Raw genomic sequence first — 25,276 nt, forward strand, 5'->3', positions numbered from 1 at the left:
TTGCAGTTATTCCCAACTGTCTTACAGATATACTATCAACATGTCACTTCTTAATGTCAGTTTTTTTTCCTTATATTCCTTTCCTCAGTGATTCTGCGGAGGATGTCCTCACTTCTTAGATTGTCGGTCACCTAATTTTCAACATTCTTCTGTAGCACCACATCTCCAATGCTTCGATTCTCTTCTGTTCATCTGAAATGCTTCGATTCTCTTCTGTTCCGGTTTTCCCATAATGCTTGTTTCAGTGACGAATTGTACAGATAATATCATTCTTTGATGCTCTTGAGCAGCATGTTCAACTCATTGTGGTGTGTTACTTAACCCGTTGCTCCTGCCGTGAAGTGTAACTTGTAAGAAACGTCTGTAGTTTTGGACGTTCAGTTGTTTCTGCTAGTCTTGACCGGTATTCAAGTTGTTCCCAAGAACCACTGATGCGGGTCTTCCTACTTTAGGGGCATCTTCATATCGTCTCACCTGTGCTGCCTGTCGTGCATGGTATCTTCTTGAGGCAGGATCTCCTCTTGACAGATACAGCTCCAATTCACCTTGCGAGTCCTTTTCAGATAATCTGTTTAGTGCTTCATACACTCCACTATACCCTAACTATATGAAAACACTTTTATTTCTCAGAAGTAGTCTCTTTCACCCCATCTTTGATATTTGTACGTAGATTACACTCAAGAAGGTGCCCATAAGTCCCTCTCAGCCCACAAACACAAACGTCGCTTTCCTACCGTTTACGCTTTTCAGGTAGGAGGAATAGGGGTTTATAAAGTGAACCAAACGTCTTGACGGACAAAAATCGCCCATTAACAACATTTCTTCAACATTAGGGAATATTTGATATATTTGTCTCCGAGTAACGCAGCTTTCTCAGGCTTTTTGCCACTCTATATTGATTTCCAACGTACTCTCAACAAATCTTCTATGGCTTTGAATTTCTCTCTGTCTCTTTATCTAAGCCAATACACTGCAGGTCTGTAACGTATGATCTAATCCACTGGACAGATTCCAAGAATAATAAGAAGTTCATCTGTTGGTATCGTTCGATATGCTCCAGGTAATCTTATCAGTAGAATTGCTCAGGCAAGTGTTACTGTCCTCAGTCTGTGAGACCATACGCTTGCTACATACCACACGATAACTGATCAAAAGTAGTCATGACATATCTTATTAACCGCGAATCCAAAAATTTTATTAAGGCTATACTGATAGTGTTTTATACAACTGTAGTTGCTTTATTATTGGTTTTATTTTTATGGGCTGGAAAAGTTTGCCTTTCATCAAAAATAATCCCTGGAAGCCGATTAGTAAATTCTCTCCACATTTTACTGATTTTTCTCAAATGATAAGTGCCGTTTAACAATATACGACTGTTTATTTCGTTGGGAACAATCGTATAAAATTTGCATTACATTTCATCCTCTTTTTTTCGATATGTTCCCAAGTCTCCCCCCTCACCTCCTTCCGCCCCCCCATACACACATACGCACACAATTAATAGGATGTCTCTACAAGCGAAGTCTGTGGTTTCATTTGAATCCTGATCAAGACTGATTGCCTAATTGATGACATTTTCGGTCGAACGTGCCTGTCTGAATTCGTACACTCCTGGAAATGGAAAAAAGAACACATTGACACCGGTGTGTCAGACCCACCATACTTGCTCCGGACACTGCGAGAGGGCTGTACAAGCAATGATCACACGCACGGCACAGCGGACACACCAGGAACCGCGGTGTTGGCCGTCGAATGGCGCTAGCTGCGCAGCATTTGTGCACCGCCGCCGTCAGTGTCAGCCAGTTTGCCGTGGCATACGGAGCTCCATCGCAGTCTTTAACACTGGTAGCATGCCGCGACAGCGTGGACGTGAGCCATATGTGCAGTTGACGGACTTTGAGCGAGGGCATATAGTGGGCATGCGGGAGGCCGGGTGGACGTACCACCGAATTGCTCAACACGTGGGGCGTGAGGTCTCCACAGTACATCGATGTTGTCGCCAGTGGTCGGCGGAAGGTGCACGTTCCCGTCGACCTGGGACCGGACCGCAGCGAAGCATGGATGCACGCCAAGACCGTAGGATCCTACGCAGTGCCGTAGGGGACCGCACCGCCACTTCCCAGCAAATTAGGGACACTGTTGCTCCTGAGGTATCGGCGAGGACCATTCGCAACCGTCTCCATGAAGCTGGGCTACGGTCCCGCACACCGTTAGGCCGTCTTCCGCTCACGCCCCAACATCGTGCAGCCCGCCTCCAGTGGTGTCGCGACAGGCGTGAATGGAGGGACGAATGGAGACGTGTCGTCTTCAGCGATGAGAGTCGCTTCTGCCTTGGTGCCAATGATGGTCGTATGCGTGTTTGGCGCCGTGCAGGTGAGCGCCACAATCAGGACTGCATACGACCGAGGCACACAGGGCCAACACCCGGCATCATGGTGTGGGGAGCGATCTCCTACACTGGCCGTACACCTCTGGTGATCGTCGAGGGGACACTGAATAGTGCACGGTACATCCAAACCATCATCGAACCCATCGTTCTACCATTCCTAGACCGGCAAGGGAACTTGCTGTTCCAACAGGACAATGCACGTCCGCATGTATCCCGTGCCACCCAACGTGCTCTAGAAGGTGTAAGTCAACTACCCTGGCCAGCAAGATCTCCGGATCTGTCCCCCATTGAGCATGTTTGGGACTGGATGAAGCGTCGTCTCACTCGGTCTGCAAGTCCAGCACGAACGCTGGTCCAACTGAGGCGCCAGGTGGAAATGGCATGGCAAGCCGTTCCACAGGACTACATCCAGCATCTCTACGATCGTCTCCATGTGAGATTAGCAGCCTGCATTGCTGCGAAAGGTGGATATACACTGTACTAGTGCCGACATTGTGAATGCTCTGTTGCCTGTGTCTATGTGCCTGTGGTTCTGTCAGTGTGATCATGTGATGTATCTGACCCCAGGAATGTGTCAATAAAGTTTCCCCTTCCTGGGACAATGAATTCATGGTGTTCTTATTTCAATTTCCAGGAGTGTATTAATCGAAGCTCACAAACCTTAACTCTCTTAGGTCCATGAACCTCTTATGTAAAGGGCGATCCTATATTTTCGGAAAATGCTTTTATCAGGGAAGTAGGCCAATTTGGCTTTGGGAGAGTAGCATCTATCCACTTTTTGAAGACAGGAACTTCAACTTTTTTGCATGTCGTCGAAGTTCTTCGGAGATGCAAGCAATCCTTGATTAGACTTGTCAATAATGGTGTTATGTTATCTTCCAGTGCCTGAAGAACCATGGCCGATATACCGTCAGATATCACCGTCATACTTCATCAACAGGTGTTGGACAGAAAATTTTGGTATATCGTAAACAAGCTAAGTAGATCTAGGGCTTCTATCCAGTTACTGGTTGACCAGTCTGGGGTGGCAGTAGAAGATAACAAAAATAAAGTCGAAGTTACAAATTTAGCATTTAAGAAATCGTTCGCAAAGGAGAATCGTACAATCATACCGTCGACTCGTCATTGCACAGACTTCCGTATGCGGGACAAAGTAATAAGCATCGTTAATGTAGAGAAACAACTGAAAGAATTGAAAGCAAATAACTCGCCAAGTCCTGATGGAGTCTCAATTCGGTTTTACAAAGGGTACTCTATGGCACTGGCTCATACTTTGTTTGCACTTATCGTGAATCTCTCGCCCAGCGCAAGGTCTCAAGCGATTGGAAAAATGCGCAGGCGACTCTTGTATATAAGAAGGGTAAAAGAACGGCCCCCCAAAATTACAAACCAATGTCTCTAACATCGGTTTGCTGCAGAATCGTTTAACACACTCTCATTGAAAGGGAGAAACCTTCTGTCCACAAATCAGAACGATTTTAGAAAGCATTGCTCTTGCGAGACTCAGCTTGCCCTTTTCTGACATGATATCCTGCGAACCATGGATGAAGGGCAACAGGAGGATTTGATCTTCCAAGATTTCTGTAAAGCATTTGACACGGTGCCACACTGAAGACTGTTAACGAAGGAATAAGCATACGAAATAAATTCCCAGGTATGCGAGTGGCTGGAAGACTTCTTAAATAACAGAACCCAGTACGTTGTCTTCGACGGTGAGTGTTCATCAGAGACGAGTGTATAGTTAGAAGTACCCCAGAGAAGTGTGATAGGACGGCTTTTATTTTATACGTACATAAATGATCTGGTGGACAGGGAAAGCAGCAGTCTTCGGCTGTTTGCTGATGATGCTGTGGTTTATGGGAAGGTGTCGTCGTTGAGTGACTGTAGGAGGATACAAGATGATTTAGACAAAATTTCTAGTTAGTTTTATGAATAGCAGCTAACTCTAAATGTAGAAAAATGAAAGTTCATGAGGATGAACGTGTAAAAACAAACCCATAATGTTCGGATACAGCGTTAGTAGTGTCCTGCTTGATACAGTCACGTCGTTTAAATATTTGGCCTTAACGTTACAAAGCGGCATGACATGGAGCGAGGAGGCCGGAGTGGGCGAGCTGTTCTAGGCGTTACAGTCTGGAACCGCGCGACCGCTACGGTCGCAGGTTCGAATCCTGCCCCGGGCATCGATGTGTGTGATGTCCTTAGGTTAGTTAGGTTTAGGTAGTTCTAAGTTCTAGGCAACTGATGACCTCAGAAGTTAAGTCCTATAGTGCTCAGAGCCATTTGAACCATTTTAGCCGCATGGAACGAGCAAGTGAGGAGTGTGGTAGGGGAGGCGAATGGTCGACTCCGGTTTACTGGGAGAAGTTTAGAAAAGTGTGGTTCACCTGTAAAGACGGCCGCATACAGGATACTAGTGCGACATATTGCTGAATATTGTTCCAGTGTTCCACACCAAGTCGGATTAAAGGGAGATATCGAAGTAATTCAGAGGCGGGCTGCTAGGTTTGTTACCGGTAGGGTCGAACAACACGCAGTTATCGACGGAGATGCTTTGGGAACTCAAAAGGGAGTCACTGGAGGTAAGGTGACATTTTTTCGAGGAGCACTGTTGAGGAAATTTAGAAAACCGGCATTTGAGATAGACTGCAAAACGATTCTACTGGAACCAACGTACATTTCAAAAAAATGATTGAAATGGCTCTGAGCACTATCAGACTTAACTTCTGAGGAACGTACATTTCACTTAAAGACCATAAAGATAAGATTAGAGAGATTAGGGCTCATACGGAGGCATACAGACAGTCGTTTCTTCCTCCCCCTATTTGCAAGTGGAACAGAAAAGTAAATAACCAATAATATTAGTACATGGTACCCTCCGCCACGCACCATACAGTGGTTCGCAGAGTACGTATGTAGATGTAGGTCCCGAAGAGTTTCTTTCTTTCAATTGCTTGGTGACTGCTCTTACTTGTTTCTGAATGAGGTCACTGCTGTATGGCTCTGGTACGTGTCATCCTTCTTTATCCGATGTTGAATTCGATTAACATTTTCATCCTCTAAATGTGTCGTTCGTTAACAACACTTGCATAAACAGACTCTTGTCAGTCTTTGGTCATTTCTCTGTTTTCTCGTTTTAGAATTGGCAGTAGTGTAGGCGCCCTTAGTTTGCTTTACCTTGTAGATACACCCTAATGATTTAAGGCCAGTTCATAGTCAATAATAATAAGTGCAATATTTATCTCGAAACATTGAGGGATATTCTCGTTAGTAGTGGTTCCATTCAGTTGATGTGGATTATTACATGCGCATAGAGATGGTCTCCAGTCGGTGATTTTTTAATTTTTTTCTGATGCGACGCACCACGAATTGTTCTCCTCTGACAAACTCTTCATCTCAGAGTAGCACTTTCAATCTACGTCCACAGTTATTTGTTGTATGTATTCGAATCTCTACCTTCCTCTGTAATTTTAACCCTCTGCAGCTCCTTCTAGTACCACAGAAGTTATTCAGTGATGTCTTAACAGATGTCCTACCAATCTGTCCCTTCATCTCGTTAGTGTTCTCCATAAATTCCTTACCTCGCCAATTCACCGGAGAACTTCCTCATTCCTTATCTAATCAGTCCCTCTAATTTTCAACACTCTTCCGTAGCATCACATTCCAAATGCTTCGATTCTCTTCTGTTCCGGTTTTCCTACAGTCCAAGTTTCACTTCCAAATAATGATGTGCTCCAAACGTACATTCTCAGAAATTTCGTCCTCAAATTAATGCCTGTGTTTCATACTACTAGACTTCTCTTGGCCGCAAATACCCTTTATGCCAGTGCTAGTCTGTTTTTTTATGCGCTCCTTGCTCATTCGATCATAGGTTATTTAACGGCTTAGGTAGTAGAATTCCTTCACTTCATCAATCCTCATGTTACGTTTCTCGCTTTTCTCATTCCTGCTATTTCTCCTTACCTTCGTCTTTATGCTCTATTCATATTCTGAACTCCATTCATCAGGTCATGTAATTCCTCTTTACTTTCACTGAGGATGGCAATGTCACCATTGAATCGTGTCGTTGAGATCCTTCACCCTGAATTTTAATTCCACTCGTGAAGGTTTTACTTTAAGTGAGTCGGTCTCTTTTCTAGGTCCCTAATTGCCCTTTGCCACAAAAAGATACAGAAGATAGAAAAAAAGGAACCACTAGAAACACATCACATTACCAAGCCCAAACCGAAATAGGAAAACCTTCGGCATTCAAAACAACTTCCATTCGTCTTGGAATGGATATATATAGGTCCTGTATGGTTGTCAAGGGAATCTTACTCCGCTCTTCCTTCAAGCTGGCAAGTTCAGGTAACGATAATGTGTGGGTAGCCATCATGCACCCTTCTCTCCATAGTAGACGGCAAAGGATCAATAATATTGAAATATGGTGAATGCAGAAACCGGGTGACATTCGACAATACATGATTTTGCAATTACAGCTTGCATTGCAATTCCCTGCTTCTGGAGCTCCCTCGCTTTCTTCGAGTTGTTTTTATGCTGACAGAATTCGCGAGTGGGACATTCATTTCTTCAATGTCTTTTGCAGCTGTCGCTCTCTCTCTCTCTCTCTCTCTCTCTCTCTCTTTTCCAATCTCCTTCAGTGACCATTGGTCACCATCACTCAAAAGACACTTTCATTTGCGTTGTGACTTAGCGGCTGCTGTTTTTCCGCTTTCCTTGAATGCGTAATAAATACTCGATTTGGTGGCTCTTGAAACACCGAACATTTTGGCTACCTTGATTCAAATGGTTCAAGTGGCTCTAAGCACTGTGGGACTTAATATCTGGGGTCAGCAGTCCCCTAGACTTAGAACTAATTAAACCTAACTAACCTAAGGACATCACACACATCCACGCCCGAGGCAGGATTCGAACCTGTGACCGTAGCAGCAACGCGGTTCCGCACTGAAGCACCTAGAACCGCTCGGCCACGGCCCCTACCTTAGTCACGGAAACCCATATCATACGAGCACCAACACTGCCCACGTTAGAATTCACTTAGCTCCGACATAATGCACTCACAGACATAAAACATTGTTCTGACGCTTCCAACATATTGAGAGCAAGCGTGGCTAGCAGCTGCATTTCTGTTCAAACATCCATTTCTCGCGGTGTTTACAATTTTTTGTCCAACTTCTGCATACTCACAAGGCACCGACGTAGCTGGAATAAACAATCTTTTCAGATCAAACTGGATTCACACAAGTTTAAGAAATCACTACATCTAGTCAGAGATACGTCGCGGGTCCTGAGTCGTGACTTCCTTGGAGCAAGATTGCTTAAGGGCACTCGTTTCTTTTTGAAAAACATAACAGCTTGTTTGATCACATCAACGGTTTTGTGCTGCATGTTGCACAACGAGGTTTAATGAATGTGAAAAAGCATAGAACATATGAAATGTTCAAAGGCATGGAAGCTAATTTCATGTTTGAAGCATTGTCCCCTATTTTGGCAGTGATTTTAAACCTAAAGTTATATTTGGTGGCGACAGTCTTTACGCAATTTAACAATTTTTTTGCAGTGTGTCTACCTTCACATTTGAAGCATTCTAGAAGATACAACTGTAACTGAGTCTTCTCATCTATAAAATGTGCTGTTACTACACAAAAACTAACGTTGTCCACCTGTCGTTGACTTTGCAGCAGTCAAATTATTTTTAATTTTATCAGTTTGATAACGTTTTTCAAGTTTGTAGATTATAATTTTGGCATAATATAATTGTGAACTTTTTTAAATGTTCCGTCTCTAATGCCATATTTTGTGAGATCGGCTTTATAACATGGACAAATTTGATTATAGGTTGTTGCAACGAAAATCGGCCACAGGGGAGGGTGTCACAAAATAAAATAATTCAGGGTGTGATCGAGAACCAAATGACAGTGACAGATGGGCAACAGTATGAGACTCACTTTGACTTCCTGGTAGAACTTCATCTGAAGCAGAAAACCATGAGGAAGGGTTAAAAAACCGATTACTAGAATTTCTGGAGAGTAAAAATTGGTTAATTGCGATCTTGATCAGCTACCTCACACCGAACCAGAGCTACTGTTTGATGATGCGTACTTAAGGCGCGTCTTCAGGACTTATATCGAGTGAGAATAACAGGATGTTATGCGCTGGCAGTAATGGTATTTTCCTTTTTTTATCCAGTTTGGTGTAATGATATCATATGTCGAGATACATAATACAGAAAAATTGAAATACTATTAAGATGCACTGTTTTAAATTCTAGAAAGTCAGAGTGAAAACAAGTATACACACAGTGTGTTCTATAATAGATATAAGCAGTGATATACATCTAAAATTTAATACTGAAATATAGATGCCATTATTATTATAATGAACATTATACGTGATGAGATGAACTCAAATGGAGACTCCTGGACAAGAAAGAATCCAGTACAACTGCGAGTTGAATCAGTGAACAAGCATATAGTGCCGCAAGCTGAATGAGTGATTAGCTAAGAGCGCAAAGAGCAGGGGTGTAAAAAAGGAAACTAGTTTTTCGACTTATCTGGCAGCTTCAAAGACATTTAAATCAAAACTTATTGATATATTTGTGCTTTTTTATGAGTTGAACATACTTCTCAAGCACAGTGAGACCCACCCAATGTTACATGTGTGTTGAGGGATGTGAGAACAAATAGACACAAACTTATGTGCTGCTAGAGAGTGGGATGGATTTACAATAGGTGCGGCAGCGGAAAGGTGAGTGGCTTCACTGAAGAGCCAAAGAGACTGGTACTCCTGCCTAATATCGTGTAGAGCCTGCATAAGAACCCAGAAGTACCGCAGTACGAAGTGTCATGGACTCGAGTAATCTCTGAAATAGTGCTGGAGGGAATTGACACCATGAATCCTGCAGGGCTGTCCATAAATCTGTGCCAGTACGAGGGAGTGGAGATCTCTTCTGAGCAGCACGTTGCAAGGCATCCCGGATACGCTCAATAATGTTCATGTCTGGGGACTTTGCTGGCCAGCGGAAGTGTTTAAGTTCAGAAGAGTGTTCCTGAAACCACTCTGTAGCAATTCTGGACTTGTGAGGTGTCGCATTTTCCTGCTGGAATTGCCCAAGTCCGTCGGAATGGATGCAGTGGACTGAATGGATGCAGGTGATCAGACAAGATGCTTACATACGTTTCACCTGTTTGAGTCGTATCTAGACGTGTCAGGGGTCCCATATCACTCCCACTGCACACGCCTCACACCGTTACAGAGAGCCTTCACCAACTTCAACCGTCCTCTGCTGACATGCAGGGTCCGTACATTCAGGAGGTTGGCTCCATACCCCTATAGGTCCATCCACCCGATACAATTTGAAACGAAACTCGTCCAACCAGGCAAAATGTTTCCAGTCATCAACAGTGAAATGTCGGTGTTGACGGGCCCAGGCGAGGTGTAAACTTTGTGTCTTGCAGTCATCAATGGTACACGAGTGGGCCTTCGGCTCCGAAAGCCCATATCGATGATGTTTCGTTGAATGGTTCGCACTCTGGCACTTGTTGATGGGCCCAGCATTGAAATCTGCATCAATTTGCGGAAGGGCTCCATTTTTGTCAAGTTGAACGGTATTGTTCAGTCGTCATTGGTCCTGTTCTTGCAGGGTCTTTTTCCGACAACAACTATGTTGGAGATTTGATGTTTTACCGGATTCCAATATTCACGGTACACTTCTGAAATTATCGTACGGGAAAATCCCCATCTCATTGCTACCTCGAAGACGCTATGACCCATCGCTCTTGCGCCGACTATAACACCACGTTCACACTCACTCAAAGTTTGAAAACCTGCCATTGTAGCAGCAGTAACCGGTGGAACAACTGCGCCAGACTCTTGTTGCTTTATATAGTCGTGCCTGTTTACATATCTCTCTGTATTTGAATAAGCATGCCTGTACTAGTTTATTTGGTTCTTTAATGTAGGTCTGCTTCACGCTGAGTCAGGATCTATAGGCGAGCAGCGAGTGGAGTGACTGGTCACGATTCCTGTGAGTCAGTTTCCTGCAACTCATTCGCTCGCAAGTGAGCTTCCATGTACTCCCACTCCGCCGATCTAGTTTCTTATAGTGAATTGCTGAACTGGTCAGAACAATTGTTCCTTGCAAGCTGTTCTTTTCAAATCAAGAGCGGCAATAAAGGGGAGAAAGTGTTTGCTACGTTTATTCTGTGATCTTACCTCACATTCTATTCTTTTTATGGCTGATAAAAGTTGTATGTAGACACATTCATACGCATTGTCCATAGTGTATCTTTCTGCAGTCTGGGAGATGTTTCTCACTATGATGGTCTATGCTATAATTACTAATTCAGCATGTTGTGTGGGAGGTTGTTGCTGGAGTCTTACCCAGAAACTTCATTCCATTCACTGCCGTTCCTGGAGCGACATTTTGGGTCTGAAGACATACCTCTCGTTTCCTCCGAGATACTTACTGCTTATTCCATAGAGGGATCTAGCTCTTTGAATCAAGTTCAGGAGCGGATAGCCATCTCTGTCCGTGAAAGGTGGGGCACAATGGGGGAATAAAGCACTTAGCAGGCTCACTTGTCAAGAGAAGTCGATGGAGGCAAGAAATTCGCCCTTGTTAAAGGGGTTTAAGCCTTGTTCCACTGTAGACAAGAACAAGTTCACCCTCATTTGCTTATAGAACTAGTAATCCTATGCAACACTTGTACTCTGTGAAACCATAGTATGTCGCTCTGAGAGATTTAGATGCCCTATGAGCAACTCGTCATGTTTGCTTTTCTAAGTGATCCATTTAAGGTTGTTTCTTATGGTCATTTGCAATGTCTCAATACATTTATTTACTAGTTGTAATGTTTGATTATCTGATATTCAGATTTGAAGATCATATTCCTATCCCTTCTCTCTTACGACAGTATGCACACTGAAGCACATCTTAACTGACTTACAGTGATTAGCTTTGGACACCGCTCAACGAATCAATTGCACCCTTTCAGCTCAGCAGGCCAATCGAAGCCCATGCCAGTGGCCTCTGGTTACCACAGAGACAGAATACTGTCACCAAAGTAGCACACTGGACTCGCATTCGGAAGGACGACGGTTCAATCCCGCGTTCGGCCATCCTGATTTAGGTTTTCCGTGATTTCCCTAAATCGCTCCAGGCAAATGCCGAGATGGTTCCTTTGAAAGGGCACGGCCACCTTCCTTCCCCATCCTTCCCTAATCCTATGAGACCGATAAGCACGCTGTTTGGTCTCTTCCCCCAACCAACCAATCTGTCACCAAAGTACTTCTCCAGGCCATCAAACACTCTCCTGCTTCGATGGGGTCGAACTCCGTCTTGCATGAACCACACTTTGGTGGAGAATGGGTGAAATACGCTGACACAAAGGTCTTTTAGTCATTTACCAAATAACGTTAAAAGTCTGACACATAGCCAATCAGCATTTAAAAACAAATGAAAAGAATTTCTGAATGACAACTCCTTCTACTCAACAGATGAATTTTTAGACATGAAGTAGTAATTGTAAAAAAATACTTATATTGTGTAAGGAAACCGTACGTTAAACTGACTCATTCCACATCATTACGAAATGTCGTACTCATGATCTATGGAACAAGTATTAATGTAATATGTCATATCCCTGTCTCACCTTCATTCTCATTCTCTTTCGTTTCCATAATGTTGCCTTCAAGTTCATCCCCTTGTACAGCACCTCTACATACTCCTTCCTCCTTTGAGCTTTCCTTGCTTTGCTTAGTACCGGTTTTCCATTTGAAATCTTTGATTTTCATACAACTGCTTCTCTTTCCTTCAAACGCCTCTTTAATTTTCCTTTAGGCGGCATCTATCTTTCCTCTTTTTATATATGCTTCTATAGCCTTGCATTTGTCTTCTAACCATTCCTGTGCAACCATTTTGCACTTTCGGTCAGTTTCACTTTTTTAAATGTCAGTCGTCCCTTTTGCCTGCTTTTGCGCTACATTTTCTCTTTTCATCAATTAAACTCAATATCTTTTGTAATGTCTAAGGATTTCTATTAGGGAATAGCATTTTACTTATTTGATCGTCTGCTGCCATAACTATTTCATGTCTCAAATCTACGCATTGTGCTTCTACTGTATTCCTTTCCCCTGTTGTGGTCAATCGTTGCCGAATGCTCCCTCTGAAACTCTCAGTTACGTCTTGTTTTTTAACCTTTCCATGAGCTATCTTCTTACTTTCTCATCTTTTAGCAGTTCCTTCAGATTTGATCTACAATTCATAACCAATAAATTGTGATCAGAGTCCACATCCGTTGTTGGAAATGTCATACAGTTTAAAATCTGGTTATAAAATCTCTGTATTACTATTCTGTAATCGATCTGAAAACTCCGAGGTCTCCAGTTCTCTTCCATACATACAATCATCTTCCATTATTGTTAAAACAAGTGCTTAGGATGATTAAATTATGCTCTGTGCAAAATTTTACCAGGCAGCTTTCTCTTTTATTCGTTTCTCACAGTCCATATTCAGCTTTCGTCTCCATTTTTTCCCTACTATCGCAATCCAATCCCTAATCAAAATAAATTTTCATCTCCCTTAACCATCTGACTATTTTTTATCTTATTATAAATTTCCTGGATCCATTTTCCTCAATCCATTTTATAAAAACGTAAAAATCAGGGCCCTAGTAATGACAGTTGCCTGAATGAAATTGAACCACGTTTGCTACCGCTAGCATCTCCATAGAATGCAAGGCCTAATATTACTGAAATATGACTGAGGAAATTCAGGACGTCGATGAAAAATACCTTGTTTGCGCTAGACACAGAAACGAATTAGAATGGCTATTTATGGAGCAGTTTGAAATAAATAAAGGACTTCCCTTGAATGTCTTGACTCTCTTGACGTTAGTGAACATAAACATTTATAAATAAGTGGTGGAAATTTCGTTTTTTTAATTTTTTAACTAACTCACTGTCGACGAACCACTAAATTCTTGTCTTCGTTTTCAATCTCCTTTAAAAATCCACTGGAAACCCCAAATAAGTGATTTATTTGATGTTTTCCTTCAGTTAAGGAGATCAATGTCTATAGTTCATTTTTAAGCAGCCAAGTTACATATTTGATTTACTGCGTTTTCAAAATTTTCGTGAGAAAGGATGCTGAAGCAATAGTTCTGACGATGTTGTAGGATATTATCTTGTAAATATGGAAGTCATTTTTTGTAATCAAAGACTTTTTTGCTTGATCGTAACCGAGGATCCTCTTACAAAGTTTTCTATGTCGAAAGTCAACATTAGATCTGAGGTATAAGTAGCCAAATTAGTACTTGACAAGAAGATTCTATAATTACTAGGATTATTTCATCGCATAATTCATCAACAGCTGTTTGGTATCACCCCGTGTGACCACAATGACAGCTCTAGAACTTCTTATCGCTTACTTTCAGAGTACGCCAATTACTTGCGAAGATGCAAAATATTTGAACATTAGCAACTCAGGAACACATTTACAGAATAAAATTCCGCTTCAACTGCTAGTAATTTTCTTAATTTATTCCACCACCGGTTTCGAAGCTTAAAACTTCATCTTCAAGTGCCACCAAATAATTATGAAAACATGAATGTGTGGTGGTCGAGCCAGTTAGTCGCTAGGGTTGCTGGTCCTATGTTCCCATACGTTTGTTTGACGCCGATGTGATCCCCAGTGACTGACTGGCAGGACCACCGCACATTCATGTTTTCATAATTATTTGGTGGCACCTGAAGATAAAGTGTTAAACTTTAAAATCGGTCCTGGAATAAATCAAGAAAACTGAAGCAGATTTCTATTCTATCAACACTTGCCAAGATCTTCTACCTACATTAATTCTGTTTTGCTTGTTTTTGTCACGTGTGGATTTCTTACTAAGTTTCTCCACGATATTCACCGGAAGTGTCGGCCTAAATGTCAGTTTTTAAAATAATAAAGTTGTCGTCGTTGTTAATGACATTACTCACTCCTCGTAAACCATACATTTTCGCCTCTTTCGTTGCTTTTGTGCTATTCTCATTTCATAAGTCTACAAAAGGACAATTCCCCATTTTGGAGATTCTGTAGTTATTATTTTATATATGTGTCTGTTTTTCCGTCTTGTTACTGCTACTTCATTCGGCCTAAGATGCGGGAAAAAATATGTACGGCATAGGTCTGTGAATAGTGTGAACTTATATACATGCACTTTAATTATTTTAACTGTTGATTTATTGTGTTTGTGAGGTAGAAAGAAGGAAGCATCCCGAAACTTGCCTACGAGATGTGAGATACCACTAAAAAACTGCATGTTTTCTGTTGGGTGTTTCGGACCAACGGCCAGTTATCCTTTTTTTAGAATAGTATGATTTATCTTCAATACTGTGTCTTCGAGGTTCGGTAAGGCACGTGCGGGATTGTCGTTACTTGCCCATTCACATAACTTTGTGTTTAGATACTATACCGCATGTATCCGCGTTTATCTTTAAGAATCTGTATCACAGTCTTAACTGTGTGGCCGGCGATTAATAAAAAATAAACCTTCTGCCGTGACCAGGATTCGAACCTGGGTTCTTGCGGCCACAACGCAATGTCCTAACCACTAGACTATCACGGCTGGCGAGCGTGACGTCTCAGTAACTGAACGACCCCCGGCCGACTGCGCAGGCATAATCGCTGACGTGTGTGTGACGTCATTGGGTTGTGTGCAGGCAGCTCAACGCCGACAGTAGAAAGAGCAATGGTTGACCTAGAAACGTAGTTTGTTGTGTGTCTTATGTGCGTGCCTCTTTTCCCAGGTCGAAAAAAGCCGACTGGAGAACGACATTCCACATCCCGCACATTCGTGCATAATAAAGCACTGTAGTTAGAACTACCAGATACTCCGTTTTTTCGCCCAAATTTTCTTCCTCCGTTTCGTCTTAGGGGAAGTGAATAATTCTACTTTTCTGTATTGAAGACTATTACTGATTATATTTTATGGAATAAATATAATCTTAATGTAGTTTAATTCTTGAAAATTGACGTTTTTGTAGTTGTTATAATTTATTTGGTATGTTGAACATCATGAACTTTGGCTTCCAGACCGAAGCAACAAAAACAAAACTAATTTAAATTACTTTCTCCACCGCCTCTAGTCTGAATAAAGTGTGTTTCGGACTGTCTTCTTAATTCGTTAGTTTTCGTTAGAAAATTAATTTCAGGTTAAAAATATTTGAGAATGAAGTAAATTCGTCAAAAACTTCTTCGCAATAAAAGTTTAAATTTCGAGGCAAACATAGACAAATATATCTTATGAAGCGAGCACATGTCTTCTCATGTGTTAAGCCAGGACCAGAGGAAAAGCGGGCGTTTTGTACTTTGTACTTTGCACAATACGAAGGACATCTCAGTAAAGAAAAGAAACAGAAGAGCATGATAAAAGCACTGTGAGTGAACTTAGTCATGCACTGAAACATAACCTAAGTTTCTCGAGTGTCGACTGCGAAAACAACATTGTATCCCACATTTCCACTGTGTCTGCAATTATTGCTATCAAAATTTCAGGTGGACGCATTAACGTGATAAAGATTGTGAAGAAGATTCTTGCTCCTGGAAGTGTTAATGACTTTGTGTCTATATTACAATGTCCAGAAAATCCTAGCATCTTCTTCGCTGTCAAACAAGTCATCAAACAAATGCAATCGGAAGGTGTTTCCAGGCTGCATCCGGTAATTCACTGAAAATGCTGCAAAAACATCTATGGCATTTTGATGTGAATTATGTGTCTTCTTACTCTGCAGACAGTTCAAATGTGAGCTCTGGAAAAGTAGGCCTACATTCAATAGATGCTGGAAAACAAAACACCTAGTCTTCTGAGAGGTAATTGTTGTAATGTTATACGTAACACAGTTAAGTTTGCTATTGATACATTAGATACTGATGTTGAAAATGTAGTCTTAAAGACGTGCAATCACTTCCCTGTATCAACCAAAAAAGAGAAGAATGAAAATCAGTATTTTAATTTGTGGATTTGGATTAGATTTGATTGTATTATCTTGTATTCAGTTGATCCATAGTGAGGAAATCCTTTGGTCTGTGAAACAAGTCAGAAACAACATAGAATTAAACAGCCAACCTGTTGCACATAAACGGTAGGTACGTTGATCTAAGCTGCGACACCCACTAGCGGTGTCTTTATCAGAATGAACTATAAAAATTATACAAAGAAAGTCACTAACTAGAAAAAAAATTAACCAAGATGACAAGTGTCATGACGCACAAAGGTTACTTACGTAAAACTGCATTTGCTAAACAGCAATAGCATTTGGAGCAACTATGCTCAAGTCAAAAGTAAAATAAAATGTTCCAGCCTTTGCCTCGTGTGCCCAACTTGGAACATCAGACTAATCGGTCCAGTAAAAATTAAAGGAATCAAAATTCCGCGAGCAGAGGATTGGCACCATTGAAAAAATTTTTGTTGCGTAGTTGTAATTGTTCATTGAGAATGAGGCCATTGTTCTTAGAAATATGTTTGAAAAGTCTAGATATTCTCGTACATCGAGTCTGTGACCTTTCTTTTTTCTGTGTAAAATGGAAATTTCTTCAACGCGTTTCGGTTTGTGTTCGGAAATTAATAGATGATCAGCAAAAGTGAAAAAAGGAAAAAAATTCTGGTAAACTAGAGTTTGATTGAAAGCAAATTGCAGCACTTGTGTACATACACTATGTGATCAAAAGCATCCGGACACCCCAAAAACATACGTTTTTCATATTAGGTGCGCTGTGCTGCCACCTACTGCCAGGTACTCCATATCAGCGACCTCAGTAGTCATTAGACATTGTGAGAGAGCAGAATAGGGCGCTACGCTGAACTCACGGACTTGGAACATGGTCAGCTGATTGGGTGTCACTTGTGTAATACGTCTGTACGCGAAAGTTCCACACTGCTAAACATCCCTAGGTCCACTGTTTCCGTTGTGGTAGTGAAGTGGAAACGTGAAGGGGCACGTACAGCACAAAAGCGTACAGGCCGACCTCGTCTGTTGACTGACAGAGACCACCGACAGTTGAAGAGGGTCGTAATGTGTAATAGGCAGACATCTATCCAGACCATCACACAGGAATTCCAAACTGCATCTGGATCCACTGCAAATACTAAGGCAGTTGGGCGGGAGGTGAGAAAACTTCGATTTGATGGTCGAGCGGAGCCGGTAAATGCCAAACGACGCCTCGCTTGGTGTAAGGAGCGTAAACATTCGACGATTGAACGGTGGAAAAACGTTGTGTGGAGTGACGAATCACCGTACACAATGTGGCGATCCGATGGCAGAGTGCGGGTATGGCGAATACCCGTAAACGTCATCTGCCAGCGTGTGTATTGACAACAGTTAGATTCGGAGGCGGTGGGGTTATGGCGTGGTCGTATTTTTCACGGAGGGGGCTTGCACCCCTTGTTGTTTTGCGTGGCGCTATCACAGCACAGGCCTACATTAATGTCTTAAGCACCTTCTTGCTTCCCACTGTTGGAGAGCAATTCGGGGATGGCGACTGCATCTTTCAACCCGATCGAGCACCTGTTCGTAATGCACGGTCTGTGGCGGAGTGGTTACACGACAATAACATCCCTGTAATGGACTGGCCTGCACAGAGTCCTGACATGAATCATACAGAACACCTTTGGCATGTTTAGGAACGCCGACTTCCTACCAGGCCTCACCGACCGACATCGATACCTCTCCTTAGTGCCACACTTCGTGAAGAATGGGCTGCCATTCCTCAAGAAACCTTCCACTACCTGAATTAACGTATGCCTGCGAGAGTGGAAGCTGTCATCAAGGCTAAGCGTGGGCCAACACCGTACTGAATTCCAGCCTTGCCGACAGAGGGCGGCATGAATTTGTAAGTCATTTTCAGCCAGGCGTCCGGATACGTTTGATCACAAAGTGTATTATGTACATTCAGATTTTTTTAATAATGCGCAAAATTATAGTGTATGTGGAAACCACACCAGTGAAATCTTACATGTCATTTCTGAGAAATACTGGTGATTTTCGTCTGAGAGAGTGACTTCCATCTAGCTCTGATCAGCGATTTTTCGATGGTGATGAGAGCTATATCAAAATAACCATTCGGGTCCGTTCTGAGGGCGTAGGAGCGAAGGGCATGAACAGATAAGCTTGCTTCGTTCGATGTGACTGGAGTTGGTGGTTGTTCTTCGTGGTCTTCCTCGTCCGCATCCTGACAGGCATACTGCTAAGCATCGCAGACATACATCATCGTCCACATGAACGAAATCCCCAAAGGCACAACAGTGGAGTAGAAGTTCCCACCGTCAGTCTGCCGGGACTGAATAAATTACTTCTCGTAACTTTGGTGGCTGTTCCGCGTTTTCTCTTTACGTATCGCCGGCATTGTCTGAAGCAGTTATAATGAGTATTAGGGCTGACGTTTTCCCAGGATTTATCAGTCATTGTTGTCAAAACTGCTATGTTCCACCTCTCACCTTTATCAGTGCTATCCAGCACAAGTGAAACAATTTCACTGCGGTAGAGAACTTTAAACTTTTGTATTACGTCCTGGTCTAATGTTTGCAATCTTCATGTCGCGTCGGGTGAGAGGAAAAGTAGATTTATATGGTCTAATGGTGGTAGGTTGTTATGTACGGCACAGTTGTCCAAAAACAGCAAAATTTTGCGTTTCTCCTTTTTCACCTCATTATTAACCGTGGTCCGCTATTCATTAAGCAATTCTGTTGTCATCCATGATTTTTTGTTTGAGCGATAAGTTATGTGAAGCGATTTCATTCACTTGAAACAACGTCATTTCAAAGATTTTATTGGTATGACTGCATGCAGCTTCTGAGATCTGTCCATGTTACAATATAGAATGACAGTTATTCTGTAGTTGTTCAGTTTGCCTCCATGCTACTTTTCGTCTGACCAGGAAGGCATTTATTTAAAAAAAGCCCGGTTTCGTCTGTGTTGAATACATAGCGTGCGTGCGTTTTTTTTTTCGTTCAACACAAAAATGAAATGAAGTGATCGTATGGCATAATTGCCCGGGAGATCCCAACTGGACTCTTACGGCCGTCTGATGCAAGTCTTATTTCACTGAAGAGCCAAAGAAACTGGTATGCCTGTCTAATATCGTGTAGAGCCTCCGCGAGCACGCAGAATTGCCGCAAGACGACGTAGCATGGACTCGACTAATGTCTGAAATGGTGCCATGAATCCTCCAGGGCTGTCCACAAATCCCTAAGGGTACGAGGGGCTGGATATCTCTTCCGAACAGCACGTTGCAAGGCGTCCCAGATATGTTCAATAATGTTCATGTCTGGGGAGTTTGGTGACCAGCGGAAGTGTTTAAACTCAGCAAAGTGTTCCTGGAGCCCCTCTGTTGCAATTCTGGACGTGCAGGTGTCGGATATTTCCCAAGTCCGTCGGAATTCACAATGGACACGAATGGATGCAGGTGATCACACACAATGCTTACGTACGTGTCACCTGTCAGAGCCGTATGTAGAAGTATGAGAGGTCCCACATCAATCTAACTGCGTACGCCTCGCACCATTACAGAACCTCCGCCATCTTGAACAGTCACGTGCTGACATGCAGGATCCATGGATTCATGAGGTTGTCTCCGTACCTGTACACGTTCATCTGCTCGATACAATTTGAAACGACACTCGTCCAACCAGGCAACATGTTTCCAATCAACAGTCCAGGGTCGGTGTTGACGATTCTTTTCAGTCGTCTTGTTCCAGTTCTTGCAAGATCTTTTTCCGGTCGCAGTGATGTTGGACATTGATATTTTACCGGATTCCTTATATTCCTGGTACATTCGTGAAATGGTCGAACGAGAAAATCCCCCCTTCATCGCTACTTCGGAGATGCTGTGTTCCTAACACCACGTTCTAACTCACTTAAATCTTGATAACCTGCCATTGTAGTAACCGATCTAACAACTGCGCCAAACAGTTGTTGGATTATGTATGGGTTGCCGACCGCAGCGCCGTATTCTGCCTGTTTACATATCTCTGTATTTGAATACGCGCAACTGTACCAGTTTCTTTCACGGTTCAGGGTATATTCGACGTTAACAACTCTGTCTTCTTCAGAAACACATTTCTTGCCGTTGCTAGTATACATTTTTCATCCTCTCTACTTTGGCCGTCATCAGTTATTTTACTGCCGAAATAGAATAAAATAATCTACTACTTTTAGTGTCTCATTTCCTAATCTAATTCCCTCAGCATCGCCTAACAGAATTACAATATCATCGGCAAAGCTCAAAGTTTTTATTTCTTCTCCCTGAACTTTCATCCTTTCTCCAAATTTTCTCTTTGGTTTCCTTTACTGCTTGTTCATTGTACATGTGGAATAATATCGGGGATAGGCTCACTCCCTTCCCAACTACTACTCCCCTTTCATATCCTTTGACTCGTATAACTGCTGTCTGGTTTCTGCACAAGTTGTAAATAACTTTTTGTCCCTGTGTTTCGCTCCTGATACCTTCAGAATTTCAAAGAGTGTATTCCCATCAACACTGTCAAAAAGCCGGCCATGGTGTCCGAGCGGTTCTAGGCGCTTTAGTCCGGAACCGCGCTGCTGCTACGGTTGCAGGTTCGAATCCTGCCTCGGGCATGAATGTGTGTGATGTCCTTAGGTTAGTTAGGTTAAAGTAGTTCTAAGTCTAGGGGACTGATGGCCTCAGATGTTAAGTCCCATAGTGCTTAGACCCATTTGTAGTGACCAATTTTCGTCCAAAGTGCTAGGCGAGTTCATTCATTTGTTGGAAAGGAGAGGCCGACAAGTGTCTGCCACTCACTTTTTCTCAAACGATTTTACTGAAACTTATAGCTTTATACATTAAGTTCACGATGATGTGTCCATCATTTCTTTAGTGGTCGTAGTTATTGTAATAACTACGTGAAAGTAAGACATTGCGTGAAATTCGGCAATGTTTACAACGAAAAAAGAGGTCGCTATGAGTTTCGTCCAAAGTGCTAGGCGAGTTCATTCGTTTGTTCGAAAGGAGAGGCCGATGCATATTACATAATATCTTGCTGTGTATGAATTTTTCTTTAGACTTGGGTAGAAGTGTCTATGTGTCACTAATCCCGAGAAAATCGATCTGACATAGAACCCTCAATTGCGATCGCTGCCCCCTATCGATAAAGCTAGAGTGAAATATTCACAATTTTCCTCAAATTTCGTAAACGGTCTCAGATATCCAAATGAGATTTTGAGAAATGATAGCAGGCAAAGAAGAGAGAATTTTGCCATATCATTATCATGCAAAACTTTATTATCTACCGTGTTATTCCACTAACTAGTTTTTTTCGATGCAAGAATTTTTAAGGGTCATCGATAGCTGACGAAATCAGAAATGCCATTGGTTTTGAAACAACATTACTGAAGATGGAGTCTTTTGTACGAAGGATATGCTTTTCCACAAACTGGTAACCTCAGTTCATAAACTTTCTCACTTCAAAAACTTAATAACCCACTGTTTCAGAATTATCTTGCAAATTGTGTCTACACAACATGTTAATGAGGTGAGACTGTGTAGCTCCAGATCTCTTCCACAGATTCAGCTATCTTTCATGATTCTTGAACCAAATATTCGCAATGATTAAATTATGCTCTGTGTAAAATTTTACCAGGCAGCTTCCTCATTCTTTCCTTTCTCGCAGCCCTTATTCAGCTGCTATTTCTCCTTCTCTCCGTTTTCCTATTATCAGATCTCAGTCTCCGGTTGTTAGAAGACCATATTAAGATATACCTTGTCAATGGCAATTGTCTTGACACTCGACAGAAACTGCCGCTGAACGCAAATTCATTTCTACCAGTTCCCAGGTGAACGATGAGAACTGCATGGACATTTGGAGTCGGAGACCTCGAAAAGACGGCCCAGAGTCGGACAGTCCAGAAATTCGGAGGGTGTAGTTCAGGCCGTAAGTGGTTCTGTGATGTTTTGGTTGGTTGGTTTGTTTCTGGGATTAAAGGGGCCAGACTGCTACGGTCATCGGTCCCTGTGCTGTTTTGGGTTCGGTACCATGAGTCGGCCCACGTATTCAGGTTATCCTGAACGTGAACCAGTGTGTTTATTTCAACATTCTCGAGCACCGATAACTGCCCTTATCTTACATTTTCAAGATGGATGATCCTGTCTTACAAGATTACAAAGTTGTGTTCATAGGGCTCCATGCAGCAGTCGACCTCCCCACGGTTTGGTAGATCTACTGAATCAATTCATCAACGAGTGGCTTCATTTGGATGTGACATGCCCGAAGGAACTCGTGAACTCCCATCCTCGCCGAACTGAAGCATTATTAACGTTAGAGATGGAGGTACAGGTATCAGCCTATTGTCTCCTGAGTGTGACTAATGGCTTGATCGGTGTGCTTACGTTGGTCGCAAATAATCTTTAGCTTTTTTTTGCTTCCACAGCTGAATGATGTAAATGTTAATAAAAACTACCCCAGATGCAGTTGAGTTACGTTTATTACGTCGTAACGTCACAACCGGTTTCGTTCTAAATGAGCATTTTCAGGTGACTGAAAATTCACCAGTAGCCTTCAGAGATAATTTTCACAAAGGAAAAATTAAAGTCGTATGACATTGTTGGATGGGGGACCCCGAAGGGCATGTTTAGCCACTTAATTCGAAAGGGATTTTGTCGTACGCGCACACTGCCACAATGCCTTCGTGAAGAGTGAGAGATGTGTGTACCTGATAAGTGTCTCTGTAATTGGCACGTGTAGTGCAGTGTCATGTTCGTATTTGATGTTGACGAGAGAAGGAAGAGGATAAAACCTGGTGCCAGAACAAAGCCTACTAATTTCGAATAGCACCAAGGAGGCTGCGACACCTAACTCCCCCCTCCTGATGGACATAGCACTGTCAACAGTGTCACATGCCCTCACTTCACAAGACACTGCACAGAGGCCTGGAATTTAATCAGGACATCTGCACAAAGTTTGATGATGACGAACTTTACGCCAACACCGATCCTCTCTTTTGTCATAAAGGCAAATGGAAAGGAGCCCGGCGGTTATCCAGCCAAGTACTGACCAAGCGCGATGTTGCATATCTTCGGTGATACGACGAAAAGTGGTGCATTTAACGAGGCAACAACGTTCGCTTTCACAAAGTGGCAAATCAGCACATTCGTGAAGTTCAGTCACGAAGACTGTTGATGAATTTTCGGTCATCTGAAGATGTTAAATTTGGAACGAAACCTATTGTGAAGTAGCAAACGTATATAAAATACATCTGTGGTACTTTTTAGTGACTTTTCTTTTTTTGGAGGTCGCTCCTCTGTTCGACATATCTGTGATGGTCGACTCTTTGGTCGTATTTTATCTCACATGCACAGCTACTCTATCTACTACGAGACAAGCGCAGACATAACCATACATTCTGTCTTGTCTATTACCTCATCAACATACACTGTCCCTCATATCTCCCCTGGACCTTCTCTCTCTTGTCCAAACAATATGAGAGGAATGCTCATTCCGATCAGAACAAAATCCTTCCTGTCCCACTCCATCGTTCAGCCACTTTCTCCAAGTTCTCAATAGCAGGAATCCAACTCTGGAATAACCTCCCGCATTACATTAGAGAACTGAATGTCATCTCTAGCTTCAGAAGACAGTTAATCACACAGCTACCGAAGCAACAACAATGACTAACATTGCCCCTGTATGCATTCGGCACCCCTGAACGTCCCTTCTTCCAACCACAACTTTCTCATTTCCCAGTACTCTTAGCTGGTGTAGTGTCCTTAAATTTCCTTCCTCCAGAACTCGTTATATCAAAAAATATGTATTTTGTGCACCTATAAATTCTTTTTATATTTACCTCGATCTTTATTGCTACTGTTGTCATCCTCACTGTTACACTAATGGCCATTACAATTGCTACACCACGAAGATGACGTGCTACAGACACGAAATTTAACCGACAGGAAGAAGATGCTCTGATATGCAAATGATTAGCCTTTCAGAGCATTCACACAAGGTTGGCGCCGGTGGCGACACCTACAACGTGCTGACATGAGGAAAGGTTCCAACCGATTTCTCATACACAAACAGCAGTTGACCGGCGTTGCCTGGTGAAACGTTGTAAGTGAAGCCTCGTGTAAGGTGGAGAAATGCCTACCATTACGTTTCCGACTTTGATAAAGGTCGGATTGTAGCCTATCACGATTGTGGTTTAACGTATCACGACATTGCTGCTCGCGTTGGTCGAGATCCAATGACTGTTAGCAAAATATGGAATCGGTGGGTTCAGGAGGGTAATACGGAGCGCCATGCTGGATCCCAACGGCCTCGTATCACTAACAGTCGAGATGACAGGCATCTTATCCGCATGGCTGTAACGGATCATGCAGACACGTCTCGATCCCAGAGGCAACAGATGGGAACGTTTGCAAGACAACAACCATCTGCACAAACAGTTCAAAAATGGTTCAAATGGCTGTGAGCATTATGCGACTTGACTTCTGAGGTCGTCAGTCGCCTTGAACTTAGAACTAATTAAACCTAGCCAACCTAAGGACATCACACACATCCATGCCCTAGGAAGGATTTGAACCTGCGACCGGAGCGGTCGCTCGGCTCCAGACTGTAGCGCCTAGAACCGCACGACCACTCCGGACGGCCACAAACTGTTCGACGACGTTTGCAGCAGCATGGACTATCAGCTCGGAGACCATGGCTGCGGTTACCCTTGACGCTGCATCACAGACAGGAGCGCCTGCGATTGTGTACTCAACGACGATCCTGGGTGCACGAATGGCAAAACGTCATTTTTTTCGGATGAATCGAGGTTCTGTTTATAGCATCATGATAGTCATCCGTGTTTGACGACGTCGCGATGAATGCACATTGGAAGCGTGTATTC

General features: G+C 42.7%; 1 protein-coding gene and 1 non-coding gene across 2 annotated transcripts in view; one reads left to right on the forward strand and one right to left on the reverse strand.

Moving 5' to 3' along the window:
* Positions 1–25,276, forward strand: part of LOC126336139 (uncharacterized) — a 132,776-nt gene that overhangs the window by 36,134 nt on the left and 71,366 nt on the right. The window lies entirely within an intron of this gene.
* Positions 14,932–15,003, reverse strand: Trnah-gug (transfer RNA histidin (anticodon GUG)). Its single transcript has one exon. It is a non-coding gene; the product is annotated as a tRNA-His (tRNA).

Source organism: Schistocerca gregaria, chromosome 2 (genome assembly GCF_023897955.1).
Source record: "Schistocerca gregaria isolate iqSchGreg1 chromosome 2, iqSchGreg1.2, whole genome shotgun sequence".
Lineage (NCBI taxonomy): Eukaryota > Metazoa > Arthropoda > Insecta > Orthoptera > Acrididae > Schistocerca > Schistocerca gregaria.